General features: G+C 39.2%; 1 pseudogene; it reads left to right on the top strand.

Moving 5' to 3' along the window:
* LOC131027006 (L-ascorbate oxidase-like) overlaps positions 1-18,325 on the top strand; it is a 101,560-nt pseudogene extending 83,235 nt beyond the window's left edge.
* Positions 18,326-20,789: the final 2,464 nt, after the last annotated feature.

Here is a 20,789-nt window from a genome sequence, read left to right as displayed (position 1 = left end):
GGGACGAGGACGGAGAGCAGGAGGTCAAGGAGGAGGAGGAGGAGGAGGAGATGGAGGTGGCGGAGGAGGAGGTGGGGGAGGAGGATGTAGGTTGGGGATGCCGAGGCAGCGGAGAGGGATAGGTGGACTACCTCTTCAGATATCACAAGGACCTTTGATGCAGGGAGGAGTGCAGCTGAGTGCGAGGGGGATGGAGAGGGAGATCCCGATGGATAGAGGAGAGGGGATTGCTAGAGAGGGTGGTGCAGGGGAGGGACCTCCTGGAGAGGGTGATATAGGTGAGGCGGCGATGGACACGGGAGAGGGAGCTACTGGAGATCTGCGGGATCATATGATAGTTTATTTGCAGACCCGGATAGAGAGGTTAGAGGAGGAGGTAGCAGCTAGGGATGTGCAGCTATTTGCACGAGAGTTAGAGTTGACGATGGTGCTGCGGGAGAGAGATACTGCGGTGGAGAGATTGGCTGAGCTGCAGGAGAGGGTTCGGATTGGAGTAGGAGTACAGGGTCCTACATGGGAGGTGATGAGGGAGATGCGGCGAGCGCAGGCAGAGATAGAGTACTGGCGGGGCTTATATGAGCAGGTTGTACCAGTTAGCCAGCGGGCTCTCAGCTATTCGCAGATGTGGCAGGCCAGATCCGAGCGATCACAGAGGATGCAGAGCAGTGGGGGTGTGATGGGTCCTCTACGACAGGAGAGATCAGGGGATGCAGGAGGGAGTGGGGGTTCAATGAGGCCTCCACAGAGAGATGGATCAGGTGGTGTAGGCACCAGTGGTGGAGCAGGTAGAGGTGGTGGTGGTACAGCATCTGGCCAGAGCGGCATTTGAGAGAGCATTTTTGCATACATATATTGTATCATTTGTTTATTCAAGGACTGTATCTTGGATGGCTCTTGGTAGCCGATTTTGTAGACTTCTTTGTACTCTGATATATGAGATGATATATATGAGGAGATCCCATATTGTGATGATATGCATTTGATTACGTATGGATGTTTATGCATGATTATGATTTATTGCGTAGATGGATGTGTGTATATGTAGGCATTTTGATGAGATGTTTCTTTTATGCATGTTTTTATGGTGATTTATGATGTTGGATACTAACATATGAATGCAGGTTTATATATGTATGATTTGTTTTTTGATTTTTGATGTAATGCTTTATGTATGTAATGCCATGATGATGATATATGCTTATGCTTGATGCATGAACAGGATTTTGGTGTTTCCTATTGCGATGTAATGATGAGATAATGTTAATGCAATGGTGGAATGAACGATGTTATGTATGAGTATGCATCTAGATGTTTTTTTGTTTTTTTTTAAATGAATGCAATATGGATAAACCAAATGTTAAGTACAAATGTTTATTTTGATAATGTGGTAAATGAATGTAATATGGATAAACAAAATGTAAAGTACAAATGTTTATCTGATAGTGTGTTAAATGAATGTAATATAAATAAACAAAATGGAAAGTACAAATGTTTATATGATGATGTGTTAAATGAATGCATATGGATAAAAAAAATGGAAAGTACAAATGTTTATATGATGATGTGTTAAATGAATGCATATGGATAAAAAAATGGAAAGTACAAATGTTTAGATGATGATATTATAACTGATGGGTTTAATAACTGCACCTTAATGCAATTTATAAAGAGGATAATGAATGCGATGTGAAATGAATCCTAAAATGAGCATAAGAAAATACTTTAATAACTAGATGAATGAATGCAATGTTTTATTTATGAATGTATGCAATGATAAATAATAAGGGATAATGAAATGATGATGGATAATTGACATGATATGAATGTTTAGTAAAGGACTAAATATAGTCAAAGATAATTTAATCCTATGAATAAATCAACCTATTTATGATTAATGCAATGATGCAAAATGATTGATGAAAACTAATGTCCAAAATGAACTATATGCAACATTTAAAAAAAAAAGAGGACATGAATGTTTAATGCAAGATATAACTAAATGTTTAATGCAAGATGCAACTAAATATTTTAATGCAAGATGCAACTAAATATTTTAATGCAAGATGCAACTAAATGTGAGGATGATATGATCATGAGGAATGCAAGGTTTGTAAGACTTTGCGTGATGCATTGATTGATGTATCAGAGTACTCGATCGTGATTGTATCCAAGACTAGCTTTATTGGTCATTTTCGCATGTAGATCCTACATATATGAATGAATGAATGGATGGGTGATATGCAACGGAATGCAAGATATAAACAGATGAGGTGAGATGACGATCCATAGTGCTCTATTTTCATCATCAAGCTTTAAAATGTTGGAAGAGAATACAAGCATCTTGACACAATGATTCAAGATGACCTGAGTATTTCTTTCATGGATTTTAATATAGCAAGTTAATACAAATGACTTGATATAAGGGTCAAGTCGACCAGAGTATTGCTTGCAGAACAGAAAAGGATTATCTCCCTTCGTGCATGACTTGGATCGTCCTCCTTGATCTTAGGCTGATCAGATCCTGAGACAAGTGCATACCGTACTAAGAAAATAAAACCTTTATCCAAATTGGATGAGGAGGAACCAAAGAATGAGCATTGTATCTATAAACAAACAGTATATACATAAAGAAAAAAAGAATATGGATCCTTGGCAATGGTTCATGCTCATATGGTCGAGGTATACGTTGTAGTCAGCAAGCCGTAGTGATCTATGACTGTATTTTTGCGTATGATCACATAGCTTAGTGAACTTCCCACGTAGACACCATTAGTACATGCCCCAGAACTTCATCGGAAATAAATTGCAGAGGATACAAACAATTGTGGCAAGAACATAAAATAAATCAATCAAGTATATGATAGCTTAAACAGAATTTTCTTGTCAAAGAAAATGTCATCTTGTCTTTGTTTTGGTAAGGAAGGATGCATCCTTGTTGAAGACAGTTTGTTGTGTAGATTGTTGATGTTGTTTGGTTTGATTGATAAATGGTCATTTAAGTATGTCGCAATGTTTGTTTGGGATCTGCTCAGATGGGTATGTACAATGTATTGCCATGTTTTTTTTGTTTGATTTTTTGATGTTGAATTGTTTTGAATGTTTTTGGATTTTGTGAGTCATTTTTGAATGTTTTTTTTGGATTTTTTGAAATAGTTTTGAATGTTTTTGGATTTTGTGAAACAGTTTTGAATGTTTTACCCAATGAATCACCAGTAATGTAGAATTCACTTCCACCAACTAGATTTAAGGGCATTGCCCCCAAGTGTAGACATGACTATGACAAAGTGGGATGCAAGACGCATGAAGTACTTTCTTTGATTACAGATCAAATAACAAGCCATGGTTTAGATGGATGGATGTGTGGATGCATGAATGTGATTGCAAAGAATCTAAAAGATACTGGAGCCATTGTCTTTACGAGTGGCCCCTATTTGCCAGGTTTTCACCATCGTACTTACCCAAGGTGCCACCAGAGTGGTTGTTCACCGTTTGGATGCATGATTTTTCTTTACTTTTTGAATGTTTTGTATTTTCTTCAGGATATTTTCTGATATGCAGGGGAGCCTGATGCTCTGTACACCTTAAGTATAAAACCGTTTAAGGTGCATGCTGTTGATTGGATCTGCAAGCGGTTCTCCTTCTAATGTAGCCAACTGATATGCCCCGGACCCGAATACAGCAGTGACAACATATGGGTCGAGCCAGTTTGATTCAAACTTGCCTTGATGTTCTCTGTTTGGTTGGTTGCGAGGATTCTCTCGAAGAACAAGATCACCTACCTCAAATGTATGAGATCTAACTTGGTGATTGTAGCTTCTGCTCATGCGCTGCTGATAGGCTTTGAGATGGTTGTATGCAGCTTGTCGCTTTTCATCAAGTAACTCCAAGTCCTGAAGATGGGATACTCTGTATGCTTCATCATCGATGAGATTGTGCAATGAAACCCGTAAGGATGGTATCTCGACCTTAATAGGTAAGATAGCTTCGACACCATAAACCAATGAATAAGGAGTGGCACCTATAGGGGTTCGAATGCTAGTTTGATATGCCCATAATGCTGGATTCAATTGAACATGCCAATCACGACCGACATCATTGACTGTCTTCTTGAGGATTCTTAATATGTTCTTATCTGATGCTTCGGCCTGACCATTGCCTTATGGGTAATAGGGGGTGGAAAAGCGGTGTTGGATATAAAACTTCTCACAAAGCTCACGGACATCCTGATTTTTGAAAGGAAGACCGTTATCTGTGGCAATGGACATGGGCACACCATACCGACAGATGATGTAGTTTAGAATGAATGAGGCGATCTGCTTGCCGGTGACTTAGGTAAGTGGAACAGCTTCGATCCACTTTGTGAAATATTCGGTGGCGGTAATAATGAATTTATGGTCGTTGGATGAAGATGGATGAATCTTACCCACAAGGTCAAGGCCCCATTGACAAAAAGGCCACGATGTCGTGATTGGTTGCAGTTCTTGGGCTGGTGCATGTATCAGGTCACCATGAACTTGACATTTCTTGCACTTTCTAACAAAGTAGTAGGAGTCTTTTTCCATAGATGGCCAGTAGTATCTAGCTCGCATGATCTTCTTGGCTAGTGATGGCCCACTTGAGTGAGTCCCGCAAATTCCTTCATGTACCTCTTCTAAAACCTTTGTTATCTCATCCTGTTCCAGACATCGAAGGAGAGTACCATCAAGACTACGTCGGTATAGGATTTCGGCAATAATGGTATATTGAGCAGTTTGGTGAATGAAGGTTTTTCGTTGGTTATTCGATTGGTCGGGAGGCAGGGTATGATCGCGGAGATAGGTGTAGAATTCACCGTACCATGGGGATTCAGAACCAACAAGGTGACATATCATTTCAAATTCAGGGATATCATAAGCGGGAATCCAAAGTTGTTCTACCAAGAACTCATAGCGTGTTGAATTCTGTGGAAGATCTAGGAGAGATGTGATAGTAGCCATAGCATCAGTAGCTCGATTCTGATCTCTTGGTATCTGCTCAAAAGTGATAGTAGTAAATGATGTCTTTCGAGTGTCCACCATTTGCTTGTATGGCATGAGTTTATCATCCTTGGTCTGATACTCATCTGTGGCTTGTCGAATGACCAGTTGTGAGTCGCCATATACTTGCAATTCTTGTAATTTCCATTGTATGGCTAATCTGAGTCCTGTGATCAAGGCCTCATACTCTGCTATATTGTTGGTGCATGGAAATGTGAGCCTGTAAGACTTTGGGATGCTATCACCTTGAGGTGTAATAAACAGAATGCCTACCCCCGAGCCGTGCCTAGTGTATGAACCATCAAAATATAGTTTCCATGGTTGTGCTTTTGTGATCATGAATATCTCTTCATCTGAAAAATTGGAAATGAGAGGATGATCGCCTATGAGTGGTGCATCGGCCAACTGATTTGCAATAACTTGACCTTTGATAGCTTTACGGTCTACATACTCGATGTCAAATTCACTTAGAATCATCACCCATTTGGCCAAGCGACCTGTCAATGCTGCTTTGCTAAGTAAGTACTTGAGTGGATCAATCTTTACGATGAGTTGTACCTTGTGTGTCAACAGATAGTGCCGCAATTTAGTGGCTGCTAAGATCACTGCTAGGCAAGCTCACTCAATAGGTGTGTAATTGAGTTCATAGCCAACCAGTGTGTGAGAGATGTAGTATACAACACACTCTTTGCCTTCTGCATTATGTTGTGCCAATAATACACCCAATGCTGTATTTGTTGCTGAGATATAAAGTAACAACGGTCTACTTGGATCTGGTGGTATCGGCAATGGTGGATTCATGAGATAGTCTTTAAGCACCTGAAATGCTTGTTGGCATTTGTCATCCCACTGAAAGTGGATGTTCTTGTGTATCAGGTGTGTGAATGGGTGACACTTATCAGCCAATTGTGCAATGAATCTGTGGATGGATTGAAGCCGTCCTTGTAGTGTTCTTAGCTGACTGATATTCTTTGGAGGTGGCATGTCCATGATTGCTTTAACCTTTGCTGGATTGACCTCAATGCCTTTGCTTGAGATAATGTATCCTAGAAGCTTCCCGGAGGTCACTCCAAAGACACATTTCTTTGGGTTGAGTCGAACATGGTATTGTTCCAGTCTATCAAAGATTTGATCTAAGATGTGGAGATGCCCATCTCTAGTGAGTGATTTTGCTAGTAAGTCATCCACATAATCTTCCATCATAGTATGCATCATGTCATGGAAGATGGTGGTCATTGCTCGTTGATAGGTTGCTCCTGCATTCTTTAGACCAAAAGGCATTACATTCCAGCAGTATGTGCCCCATGGACATGTGAAGGTTGTCTTATGTTGGTCCTCTGGTGCGATCTTTATTTGATTATATCCTGAAAAGCCATCCATGAGTGAAAGCATGGCATGTCCTGCTGTCAAATCCACTATGATGTCAATATTTTGTAGGGGGAACTCATCCTTAGGACATGCTTTATTCAGATCTCTGAAGTCAGTACAAATGCAGATGCCCCCTTTTGGTTTGCCAACTAGCACAATATTGGAGATCCATTCTGCATAATCAATTGGTCTAATGAAACCAACATCCAGGAGTTTCTTGAGTTCTGTTTTGACTAGCACTGCAATCTGGGGATGCATCTTATGAAGTTTCTGCTTGACAGGTTTGGCTCCTTCTGCTACTGTGAGGTGATGCATAACTAAATCTGGATCAAGCCCAGGCATGTCTGCATATGACCATGCAAAGTTGATCTGACGCTGCTGGAAGAACTCTATAAATTTAGGTTGTTCCTCTGGAGTGAGAAGAGATGCCAGATGTATAATATGAGGATTTTCAGGAGTCCCCACATTGTATTCATTGGTTTCCTCGATAAGAATCACTGATCATTCCTGTTGTGTACTAGTAGGGAGAATGTCAAACCCTTCATCCTCAGGCACCTCAGAGAGGTTTTTACCGTTGGATAGACTCTTTTTTTTTACTTTTGTCCGATCAAACAGCGCCACAGTGTGGTTTTCACTGGAAGATCCATGTTTTATTGTTATATTTTTGCAGCTGAAGGGTTTGGCATCCACCCTGAAGTATGTTGCGCTATTAAGTTCAATGGCGAATCTAGCTTTGTGATCCCCGCTTGGTAGATTATCCCTTAATTCCAAAAAGTCAATGATAGCCTCATCGTTTTGGAAGAGGTCAAGACATGGGGGATTTGGTTGGTTCCATTCGATGAGTTCAGGGTGGATAATGGGCATTACTTCATCGATTAGGTTAAGTGCAGGAGATGTATCAGTGAGGGTTAAGACATTGTGGTGAAGGTTGTTGATGGTACATTCCCCGTCAGAATCAGGCATAGGATGAGACGTAGGGTCTGTGGAAGATATTTCCAGCTCAGGTACCCAAGTGGCCTTTATCTGTACTTCTCCGTAAATAGGGATGTCTTTGCGTGGCAGAGGTGGTGATGTGTCTTCCTCATCTGAAGTGTTAAGCTGTACAAAATCAAATTCCCACTCATGTGAGTCGGTCTCTGAATCACTCTCCAGCATCCGATTGCTATACCATACTGGGATGTCTTTGGAGTTAAACACGACAGGTGTGATTGGTTTATGTATCTTTGTAGTGATCGGTGCTGCAGGAACTGTGATGGGGATTAAAGGATTTGTCACTGGAAGTATCGGCAGTGTTGATTTAGTGGCTTCTGTTGGAATGGCTGGTGCCATAGATGCTGCTGCGGGTTCTGATACAGTTGTTGCTACAAATGGTGTTGCTGATGGGATTACTGGTCCGTTTGGTGGGATGAATGATATTGATGACGGTTGCGGTGGGGTTGTGAGCCTCGATGGGGCAGTGGGGATAGTGTTTGATGGTGCTTTGATTATGAAAGGTGTCCTCTTTGCAGTAGGTGGGCAAAATGGTTTGCTGGGTTTGCCTTTGAATCTGAGTTTAGGAAGGATCTCTTTTTCAAAGCCTAGGCCGGTATTACCTTTGGGCTTGAATTCTGGTAACAGAGGTTCATGTCGTCCTTGTTTGCAATATCCCAAGGCACTCTGACCATCATATCCCATTCTTTGCATAATGAGGAGGCCTTTGCCATACTGTTCCATAGGAAGTGTAACTCGTGGTTTATCAGTGGTGATGGGATCTTTATAGATCCATTCCGCTAGGTCCTCATCTTGTGTCTCTTCCTCTTGACTCTTTCCAAGGATGAAAGGCGTCAAGGCACATGCAGGCATGATTAGTGGTTGCTGGAGTAACTGCTGTGGTTTACCATGTGTTCTAGGAGAAGTGGGCATTTGTCCCACATAAAAAAGCTGACTCAAGTTGTATTCTCCAAGACCTTCCTCTGCTACTTTCATCTTAAGCTTTTCTTGCTTGGGTATAGGGGTGTTTGAACTGGCAAGAGAGGTAGGACTTACATATTATGTGGAGGAAATGGCTTCCCTATTATTAGGAACAGTAATTTCTGGTTGATGGCTAATATTATGGCAATACGCAAAAGGATTTGCATCGCCCAGGATTGTGATCTCTGTACCGTTATGTGGGAACTTGATACATTGATGGTAGGTAGATGGAACAGCTTGCATGGCATGTATCCAAGGTCTCCCTAATAATAGATTATATGGCAGAGGAAGGTCTAGAACCTGACAAATTATGTGCTTTACCACAAGGCCGACTCGGATTGGTAGTACCACAGCTCCTTTGGATGAACGCTCTGCATCATCATAGGCCTTGATGGTGATCTTCTTGCGAGGATCCACTGATTCTATTGCATATCCCAATGCTGTGACCAACTGTAGTGTACAAATGTTTAGGCCTGCTCCATTATCTACCAAGACTCGCTTGATCCTGTATTGGTTGATAAAGCCCTCAATGTGTAGCGAAGCATTATGAGGTTGTTGGAAGGAAGAGTTGTCACTTTTGGAAAAAGTGAGACAAGGTGATGACTTTAGAGTTCCAACCATGGCTTGAAATTGGTTCGTATTCAGGTTTGCGGGGACTAACGCCTCTTGGAGTGCTTGATCCAAGATTGTTTTATGAGATGGCAATAGGCGCAATAGCTCTAAAATGGATATAAGCGCAGGCATTTTATCTAAGTGTTCCACAAGATTGTACTGCTTTGGGATGGAGGTGGTGCCCTGTGGAGCTGCCTTGATGGTGACCTTGCCACGATGTGTAACAACATTGCAATTTGAGGTGGGATTTTTGAAGGTTATGGTTGCAATTTGTTCACTGGCATCATATAGGTGATTTACAGTGTAGTTATACGCAGCCTGCGTATAATCAGTGGTATCAGTGCCTCGCCGGGAAGTGGAAGGACCCCTTTGATCTTGTGATGGAAGTGGATTCTTGAACATTAGATGATCATTATTGGTTGTTTTTGGGTCATGTCCTTCAATTTCAATTTCTCCTCGATCAATAAGATCCTGAATAAGATCTTTCAATCAGTGACAATTACTTGTCTTGTGTCCTCTTCCTTGATGGAACTCACAGTGTTCAGTATCTCTCCACCATCCCGGTTTGACCTGAGGCTCATAGTTTGATAGCTTAGGTAGAGTGATCAAATTCTGAGAAATGAGTTGTCGCAACACTGTTTCAATGGGTTCCCCTAAGGGAGTGTATGCGCGTTTTTGTTTTTGTGGACGAGGTCTTGGTTCATCATGAGATGTGATGCGACCTTGATTGGAAGGAACATTTGTGTTATTCTGAGGTGGAGGATTTTGTCCTGCAAACTGAACCACAGGTTGTGCATTTTGGATAGTTCGAGCATCCACAACCCCATTGTTGATGATATTCTTATTCTTGTTCCAGAAGTTTGGTTTATCACTATTGAAGCGCGGGTGAGGACCATCTTTTGGTTCATTAAATATTTTGATGAGTCCTTTCTTGATGAGTGCCCTTTCACATTTTAAACCCTTGGTGATCATATCGTTAAAAGAATCTGTGTCTTTGACATCCAGGTGAAATTCCATTTCTTCGTTTAAGTTGGAAATGAAAATTTCCACTAGTTCTCGTTCAGGTAACTGAAGAGAACGTCTGCTAGACATTTGGCGCCATCATTGCAGGAATACTGAGAATAGTTCACCTGGTTTTGTTTGGTATTGCACAGATCAGCCATGGTGATGTCGCGTTCAATATTATAAGAGTAGTGAGATAGGAACTTCTGTATGAGTTCCTCAAATGTTCTAATGCCACCTGGTAGTCGGGAAAACCATGATGTGGTTGTTCCTCCCAAGCTTTGGGGAAAAAGGCGCATTAGGTATGTGTCTTCATATGCCACTTCAAGACAAGCGGAATGAAATTCTCAGACATGATCACGGGGATCCCCCTTTCCTCTATATTTTTCAAATTTGGGTGTTTCGAATCCTCGTGGAAAGGGTGGCATATAAAGATTTCTATCAAACGGATAGGGACAGATGTCGTTAAGTGAAAATTGATTGGTCTTAACACCACTATGAAGTTGTTGGGTGAGATTCTCAACTTGTTGCCGCAACATCTCCATTTCATTTGGAGGAGGAGGTGGTGGGTTACCTCAAGGAATGTTATATCTGATGTGATTTCTTCCACTTTCCTCCTCATGGCAACTTTGTCTTTCTGATGCTTGTCTTAATTGGGCAAGATCAAAGTCAGAGGGGAGTTTGGCTCCTTCTTGAGCGAGTTTTAAAAAGTGAACATCCGCATTGCTCCTGAGTATTTCATCAAACAATCTGTTAAAGTGAGGGTTATGCTGAACCCTTTCGATTGTTGAAGGAGTGGGAGTACTTGGGTTTTCATCATTTATATTTCCTCCAAGTGCTTCTTGAAATTCATTGAGATTTTCGTCTTATTCTTCCTCAATTTCTATTTCTCATTGCCTTGATCGTGATCGGGTTTGAGCCATTTTTGCTTACAAGTTTTTGTTGAAGCTGATTGAAGATGATGATGAGTTTATTGATGAAATGAAAGATTGATGATTGGTGATTTGTGTTGTATGTGGATCTCTAGCACTTTAAGGTAGATGTAACCGAAATTCCTTCTTTGAATTGCTTGTTTGTTTGAGGAGTTTGGATGTGATAAGGTGTAGAGAAATCTGAGATGTGTTACAAATTTTGACTACCTAGCAATGAGAGGATTCACTCATGAACTAGTTTTAACCTGCGTAGATGTGTCTCTTAGGATGAGCTTATCCTAGATGTAGAAACAATCTAAAAAGTGATGTGATGTGTTTGATTTCAAGCAATATCTAAAAGAGAACTTGGGACAAGAACCTCTTAATGTTTTGAGAGTTTGGGATGGATTGATGATGGAATAATGATGTATGAATGAAATGATGGATGTTTTTGTTTTCAACTTTAATAAAAACTTTGTGTTACAAATGGGACAAACTCTATCTCTTCCCTTTCAGGTGTTGGTGGCACTTCTCGAGCTATGTTGTAGGTGATGCAGACGTTTGGGAAGAAGTTGGGATTAATCTTTCCTCCTTGATTTTTGTGATAACTCAGAGCTCTATATTGCATAAAAGCTCTACGATTCAATGATTCTGAATCAAACTCGTTTGTTTTACCTTGAAGGTATAGACGCATGAGATGTAGAAAGACTCTATGTGAGACAAAGATTTGTCTATTTAGATAGAAGAACTTTCTTCTTTTGATCAAAGCCTTTGAGCTTAATGGTCTTCTTTTCAAGGTGATATTCTGATGACACTTCTTCTTTCGCAAGATGTGAAGAATGGTCATAAAATTTTGACTCTTTGTTGTTTGTGCTTTGTTTTTGGTATTTTGTTTGTTTTTGAGAAATGTTGGATGAATACTTTGTTTTTGGGATTGATTTTCTGATTTTTCTTTGACAAGAAAACAAAGCAAGCACACAAACACAAGAATGTTGCCTCAAAGGCACAAATGAGTATGGGTCTAGATCAACCCAATCCTTGGACTTGTTTTTGACCCTTCCTTTAGATGTATTTTAAGGTGTATTTCCAAAGCCTGAAGTCGGCTCAATTTGCACTAGGTCTTTAAAATGAACACACTTCAAACACTTTTTCTCCCTAAGGTCAAATGGCTAGTTGTGATAAATTTAGCCCACATCTTGATATTTCTTCGACTTTGGTACTACATACCTTATGAATCCCGTTGTGGTAGGTAAGGATGTGATATACTAAGTCTTGCACGAGCATAACAAAATAGATGATCCCTATGATGGGGGAGTCATCACTTTTATCGAGCCACAAGTAACTTTTCAAAAAGCTATGTTTCTACTGAAGGAAATATGTATGGTGAGTATCTTGGGAGCAAAACCATCTATGCTCTTGCACTAAATTATATCTCAAATATCCTCAATTAATAGAACAGGTGGGCTACTACTTAAAGGTGTTTAGTCATGTTCGATGTTTTTGGACATAAGTTCATTCTGCAGTGACTCACTTAAGAGCCTTGTAACTGGTGGTGGGGCCCATTTGTCCTTTCGGCTAGTTACACTGTAGGAATAGCTATACCCAAGGCTATAGCTTTCGCTCTCACCTGATTTCTATAGCGGCTCGAAGGATTTACCGCTCGAGGTCGTTCCCAAGAGTATCGATCCCTTGGCAGGCCTCTCTTAAAAAGATAAAATTTGAGCATTACTAACACTTTTCTCTTGCACCTAGGACCACGAGAGCCAAGGGAGAGGATAGTGTGTGTTAGAGGTAGGTCCACTCGACTGACCTTTGTGCACAAGCGTGCCAAACATGAAAGACACTTGTTCTTTTTAATCCATTATTGCAATGTGATTTAACTATTTGGAGATGTTGCTCCAACAGTCATGGTGTTCTTTTTAACTTCAAAAACAATGTGTTTTGTAATCTAGAATTCGGAAATCCTAGTCAACTTAATGAAAACAAGTTTGCTTGAAGTAAAATTTGTTTGCAAAAAATCAAAAACAAGTGGTTTGTTTTTTTTACTTGCCCAAAATTTTGAAGTGTGGATTGTAAATTTTAGGTCTGAATTGATGCAAGGAAATCAAATTTGTGTTGTTGATTTTAAGCACCAAAAATAAAGATGAATCCTAACTAGAAAACAATGGAAATTTGATTTTGTTCAAGTTTTAAAAGCACCAAAATGAAAATTTTATGATTTTTAGGGGTTAGTTTTAACCTGCAAAAACCACAATTTGTTAGTAAAATTTATGTCCAAAGGAGGGCTTCCACAAGCCTAAGATATTCAATTTTTCGGTTACAAGGTGACTTGGACAACACTCTGTCGCAATAGCGCTAGTCTGTGTTTTGACAGAAGCACTATTTTATACAGTAGTGCTAGTCTGCGCTTAACTGAAGCGCTAATTTAGATAGTAGCGCTGAAAGAATAGAACAGACAGAACGGCAAAAGTGCTAGAAGTGTTTCAATAGTGCCAGAATAATCACAGAAGCGCTAAAACAATTTCAAAAGCACCGAAACTTTTACAATAGCGCTATTATAAAAACAATAGCGCTAAAAGAAAATTGTTGGTAGTGCTAGAACGTGTTCAATAGCGCCGAAGCACGACCTGTGTGGCACTTTCAACAAGCAAATATGTTAGTTTTTAAAAAAAAAGGATTTGTTTTTGGTGGTTCGATTCACGTCGGGTTCACCAAATGATGCCCTCCTAAATGGCACAAGATTAGTCTATGATCAACAACACAAAAGACATGAAACCGTTAGTGTTAGTTAATCAAAAATTAATCTAAAAAGGCATACCAAGAGAGACACTAAAAAGCATGCTAATTTATCTAATAAACAAAAACACAGATTATGAGGCATCTCCAACTGCCTCTTAGCATGGCCTTAGCTCCTTCTCCCTTGTTCCTCTCCTCTCCAAGTTCCAAAATAGTGTAGCTCTCAGCAGCTTTTTGCACTATGGATACTTATGGAGGATTGAGATTGTAGTATAGCTCTAAATGTGAAATAAAAAGCCAAATACTATGCTATTGATGCTAAAATGATTGATTTTACCAAAAGACAAGATTTTAGTTATACTATGCTAAATACTCTCTAAAAATGTCTATAGCTTAAATGCATACAAGTTTTTAAGATTTTAGTTATACTATGCTAAATACTCTCTAAAAATGTCTATAGCTTAAATGCATACAAGTTTTTAGGATCTAGATTATGAAGGAATGGGCTCTATTTATAGGAAAAATGGAGCAATGAATGGCCAGGATTGAAGGGTTTAATCAAGGGTCAAGCTTGAAAGTTGGGGATCCATGTGCACAATTTGCACCAATGAAATGGTGACAAGTGTCAACACAGGATTGGGTTGAGAGAAGATGTTGGAGGCATTAAAGGCCTGAGAAGACTTCATGGTTATCTAAAGGCTAAGGGTCAAGTCTAAATTAAGATTATCCACTGGATTAAGAGTTAATCCAAGGATAAATCTTTGTGCAAATGATTAAGAGATAATCATGGTCAAAGCATTAAAGGCTTGATGAGACCCTTGGGTTGGGTAGAGGTTGAGTCAAAACAAATGTTTTAACCATGTGGAAGGGTTTGGGTTAACCATTAATGGTTATTGGAGACTTTGGGGGATTAAGTGGTTGAAAGTTGGAAGCCTTTAATGGCTATCAAAGACTTTGAGGAATTAAGTGGTTGAAGGTTGAAAGCCTTTAATGGTTATCAAAGATTTTTAGGCTTTGAGAAGTGACTCCATTTTGCTTAGGAATGTGACAATATTTAGGGGAGGGATTAGGCTAATTAGGAAGGGGTTAGAAGAATCTAGAAGGGGATTAGATTTTGCAAGTGGATTTGGTGGGTGAGGGAAAATAGGATTTTATTAAAATAAAAATTCATTTATTTCAATAAATGTGTGCAAGTTGCTTTTGTAGGAAAATGCAAGTGGGGTGGGGATAATGATTTAAATAAATGTTTTATTTAATTTATTTAAAAGAGGAAAAGGGGATTTAATTAAATAAATTGATTTTATTTATTTAATTGATTGAAATTTGATTTAATGAATTAATTAAAATAAATTGAATAATTTATTTAATTAATAGAAGAATGTTTGGGGATGAATTAATTAAATATTAATTTAATTAATTGATGGCTAGTGGATTTTTAATCAAATAAATACGGAATATTCATTTAATTAAAATGGACAGATTTATGTGACTACAAATATTATAATCAAAAGAAATATGTGTGAGTGCAATGAAAATAAGGAAGTTGCAATACCTTGCAATATTAAAACTCAATCAAAAAATAAAAGCTTGAAAAATATATAAGGACAATAACATGACTTTTACTTGACTAGGGTGTTAGAGGATCTTTGTGTCTAGTATTTTCTAATCAATTAAAAATAATAGACTTAAAACAAAGCTTAAACGTTAAAAATAATAGACTTTAAACAAAGCTTAAACATTAAAAATAAGACATAAATTTTCAATTTTATGGTGCAACAATTTATTCATCTTGATATTGATTTTTTGCCTAAAAGTAATAGTAGTCACAAATTCCTCTTGGAGATTGTTAATTGGGGATCCTCTCGTGTGAAAGTAAGTCGCTCGCAATCATCTCTCAAAACACTCAATTTAAACATATAAATCTAAATAAACTCGGTTTACAATTACTCCTTTCATGATTAAACTTTTTTGTCAAGAATTGCTGGCGAATGGCAGTGAAACAGCGAATTAGGGAAGTAGGGACCAAGGTTTATTGTCTCCTAAAAGTAACGTTTGGTGGTGCTTGGAATAAATAAATTTCATGGAAATTTCAGCAGGACCAATTAATTTGATGGTAGTAGTAAGAGTGATCGCAAAGGGCAGATGGCATGACAACACCTTCGTGTGCGGATGGTGGGAACTGGTCAGTGCGGACTGCCACATGGCAAGATGGCGAACAACCACACAGAAGAAAAATGTTTGAAGAAGCCAGTGCAGCAGCTAGCGGGTCAAGGTTTGAAGTGCACAAACGGAGCGATTCACTGGGGGAGCTGTTGAAGTGGGCGAAGCATTATTGATTCCAGTTTGTTTGTAGGTGAGACAAAAGAGGGGGATCGATGCGCAGAGTTGGAAATGTTAGACGCCCAATACAAGGCAGGCACATGAGCAAGATTCTCCTAGTCAAGTGCCTGTAATTCATGGGAGGTTCGAAAAGTTCTTCAACTTGAAAGTTTGAGTGGCTGGAAAATATCTCATGTTAGTTCTACAAGGCCTATAAAAAGAGAGAGAGGTTTGAATGAATAGGAATGAGGAAAGCGGGTGGTCAATAGTGAGCTGCTGTGAGTTAAAGGAAGGGGTATTAGCTATCGACCACACCGTGAAAATTGAATATGGATTTGGGTATGGGATGGCTTGTGTTTATGGGATTGCAGGTGATGTTATTTATATCAGCGAGAGGTAGTGAAGCACATTCAGTGCACAGCCATAAGTGGAAGATAGATTACCTGGAGTGGTCACCTGACTGTGTGAAAGAGACGGTGATGGCCATTAACGGGCAGTACCCAGGACCGGCAATCAAAGCCCAAGCGGGAGACACCATTGTAGTGGAAGTGGAGAATCTATTGCCAGCAGAGAACGTGGTCATTCACTGGCATGGCATTCGACAGGTAAGCTGCTTCGAAGTTCGACACAATGTGTGTAGCGTATCTCTTGGAAATTATGTCAGTACTAGTCAGTGAATGCTAACAATAGCCAATTTGCAGATTGGAACTCCATGGAACGACGGAACGGCGTACGTATCGCAATGCCCCATCTTCGCCGGCGAGACTTACAACTATACCTTTTGTTGTAGACATGGTATAGCAGTATATAAGAATGCTTTCGTTTTAATAATGTTTTTGAGTGTTAATTAAAGGCCCAGCTTGGTGATATTAATATTAAATGTAATGCAGCCGGGTACGTACTTCTATCATGGCCACTACGGGCTGCAGCGGACGGCAGGTCTGTATGGATGGTTGATAGTGGAGGCGGCGGAGAAGGAACCTTTCTCCTACGATGGAGACCTGAGAATACTGTTGAATGAGCAGTGGCACCAGAGCGTGTACGAGCAATCATATGGTCTCTCTTCCCACCCCATGCACTGGATAGGGGAGCCTCGTGTATTTCAACTGCACCTTATTCTCAGTTACGCATTTGACATTTTATTTTATCCTCCCTTATGCTGAATTGAGTTAACTTCCACAAACGCAAGTCTCTCCTAATGGAGGGAAAAGGAAAATTCGATTGCTCGAAGCCAGGCAGCGGAGATTGCAACCCCAGCAATCCACAATTCTCGCCCACCCTTCTTCCAGTGAAGAGCGGCAGCATGTACCGTCTACGCATTGCCAGCATGGCATCCTTGTCGTCGCTCAACTTCATCATTCAGGTAAAACAAAGCATTCTCTGCTTCTTCTCTTTCTCATCCATCGACATGATCACCTGCGTTTGAATATGATGATGATGATGATGGTGAATGGTACAATTACAGGGTCACAAGATGACGGTTGTGGAGGCAGACGGGCATTATGTGGAACCCGTTGAGGTGGACAACCTGGACGTGTATTCTGGAGAATCATATTCCGTTCTGCTGAGAGCAAACCAGGACCCTTCTCGCAACTACTGGGCAGGAGTGAACGTGAGAAGCAGGGTGCCTATGACGACCTCGGGAGTGTCGATCCTCAACTATGTTCCCAACCCCTCCATGAAGCTCCCCGTTGGTGCGCCTCCCTCAAGCCCCGCCGTGGAACGACTCTACCTACAGCAAAGATCTGGCCAAAAAATATGTGGCGCTAAAAAGAGTGGAGAAGGCTCCTCCTCTGCGATCAGACAGGCAGCTGCTCTTACTCAACACACAGAACTACATAAATGGGGCCATAAAATGGGCGATCAATAACATTTCGCTCCTGCCTCCTCCCACTCCCTACTTGGCCGCCACGAAATACAATATCAAGGGTGCCTACGACACTGCCCCGCCACCCGAAAGCTACGACGCTACCAGCTACAACATTTTCCTTCCTCCTCCCAACACCAACGCCAAAGCAGGGAATGGCGCCTACGTCTTCAATTTGAGCTCCGTCGTGGATGTGATTCTGCAGAACGCCAATACTCTCTTTCCCAATCACTCCGAGGTCCATCCATGGCATATGCATGGCCACGACTTCTGGATTCTTGGCTACGGAGAGGGCGCATTCGACCCTCGGAAGGATCCCCAAACATTCAACCTTGTCAATCCTCCCCTTCGTAACACAGTGCCCTTCTTTCCATACGGCTGTACGGTTTGTAGCGGATAATCCTGGTGCATGGCTTTACCATTGCCATTTGGAGGCCCATTTGTTTATGGGAATAGGCATCATCTTTGCAGAAGGCATAGACAAAGTCGGGACAATACCAACATCCACGATGGGATGTGGTCTCACGAAAGGTTCTACATACTAGACAAATCCAAGCATTTCCTCGTTTTGCCTCTGTATCTTATTCTCTTCCGGATATGAGTAATGATATTCCAAGTTTTGTGTGTCAAACTCTGATTTTTGTGTCATTTAAATTGTCGAAATGGAGTAGAGTTCATCGATCTTTCTCTTGTTATTCATGTCCTTTTATGTTTTCATATTTATGTTAATTATATATATATATATATATATAGTAATTTATTATAATTTAAATATAATTAAATGAGATTATTTATTCTTATATGACGAATATGTCATATGATGGGATACAAGCATTTTCAAAAGGTTGTTTGAGATTTTACTATAATTTATAAGTTTAATATTACTTTCTTTTAGGAAATTAAAGTCTTTGTGGAACAAATGTTAACAAAATCTAGTTTTAATTTTTGACTATTAGTTTAGGAATATTTGGGTTAATTTTTTTTACATGTATATATATATTTCATAAAGCTATCTTCATCCCTTTTCTCCATCCTAAAGAAACCTTATTCAACTTTAAGTTGATATGGCTTTCTGATTAGGCCATATGGACAAGGTGAAGAGGACCCAGTTAGGAGGGTATGATCAAGGTACTATCACACCCTTTAACTCTGAAATTGTCGAGGTTTTAATGAGGTATTTCAGCTTAAATGGTTGTTTTACTAGTTTATTTAATCACCAATTCATTTTGAGTAATTATTTTTGTCATTAATGGGTAGTTTTGTTTCCTTTATATCTCTTATCCTCTCTAATTATTAGTATTAATGATCATAAGAAGAGCTCTACCATACCTATGCTTCATGAGGGTCTCATTTTTCTTTTAATAGAATATCTAAATTTTCTCTATTCCCTTGAAGCCTTCACAGTCCAAATGCAAGATTGAATTCACGAAAAATGTTAGGGTCTATTACTTTGATATGTCTATGGATGTAGAGGAGGAGGAAGAGGGGTTCGATTTAGGTAATAAAGGGGAGTCTGCCTCTAAGAAAGGCTCGAAGAAAAGACCCAAACCTAATATTTCATGGTCTTATTGTTTCTCCACTAATGATTATGATTAGGAGTACATCTCTCCTCTAGCTTAGAAACTTAATCTTGATATGATGGCTAAGTCTTTGGTTTGATAGGAAGGGGAAGAAGATAAGGGATGATTAGAGCATGGAGGTGGGAGTCTCTTCTAGACCCTATACTACTAAGAAAGGGAAAGTGGGAAAGAGAGAAAAAAGACATGATGTGGCTATGGGGAAGATTGGTGTTATAGATAAAGATAACTAGATTGTGAGGGATGATCTGAGTGTCAAGGAAGTTGTTGTAAAGTTGATGTGAGTATGGATGAACATTTTACAATTGGTAATGAGGATTTGGGGGTTGCCGATGAGAGGTGTATTGAAACTAAATGCATGAAGCCCACTGAGGATATCATGGTGTTGTTAAAGAAGTCTACAAAGGGCCATATTTTTGGCCAATTGGTTTATCTTTCAAATTAGCCTTATTTAAAGAGACTGTGAATTCCCTTTTCAACAAGGTTGATGTTTTGCAAAGAGATGGTAATTAAGGCATGGACAAGAAGGACAAAATGGAAATGTTAGCTTTAGTTGAGGAGATGGACAAGAATATCAAGACCATGAAAATGTATCACAAGAAAAGAATCATGTTGTTGAAAGACACTATCAAAAAGGTTCACAAAAACCTTAACACTATGGTGAGTGTCAGCCAATTTGCTATCAAGAATGGTGCTAAGGGTCTCTACATCCTTAACAAAAAATCCTAAGCCTTGAGGATGGGTAAGAAAATTTTAACTAAATTTTTTTTTAAAATATATTGTTTGCAATGTATTAGGTAGTATCTTTCACCTTTATTGTAATTAAATCATATATCTTATCTATTATTTCAACATTCCCATAAACTAAGGGTAAAAGCTAATCATGATTATACCTATATGGCCCATAATACAAAATTAATTAAACTTTTCGATAGATATTTATAGAATAATAGTTGTTAAATATTTCTCTCATTTAAGTTAGTGTCATGTATACCTAGTTTTCAAAAAAATTAATTACCTTGTTAAAATGTCACAAAATTGCTCCAAACTTTCAGAATTGGAATCCGTAGATTCAATTTGGAAAGCTAGGAGTCTATCCTATATAAACTAGAGTGCATGTACAATGTCTCACATAATTTATTTAAGAGGTTTAAATATGCTTATTTTTATTTATTTAAAATTATGTTATATATGACTAAATTGCATAAAAATGTAATATCATTTGTTTTCTTTTCTTTTTTTTTAACACCTTCATTATGTAAATCTTAGTGTATGAGGTGAATAGGAGAAATTTGAATTTAAATTTCAAGTTTCTAAAGTTACAATTACAATTTGTTAAAAGAGATATTTTTAAGTCAACAAAATAAAATTTTAATCTTTCTATTTAATTCATAAAAATATATAAAATAATTTTTAAATAATTTAATTCTAA

The sequence above is a fragment of the Cryptomeria japonica genome, chromosome 10 (assembly GCF_030272615.1).
Source record: "Cryptomeria japonica chromosome 10, Sugi_1.0, whole genome shotgun sequence".
NCBI lineage: Eukaryota > Viridiplantae > Streptophyta > Pinopsida > Cupressales > Cupressaceae > Cryptomeria > Cryptomeria japonica.
This window is presented reverse-complemented; position numbering and strand designations above follow the sequence as displayed.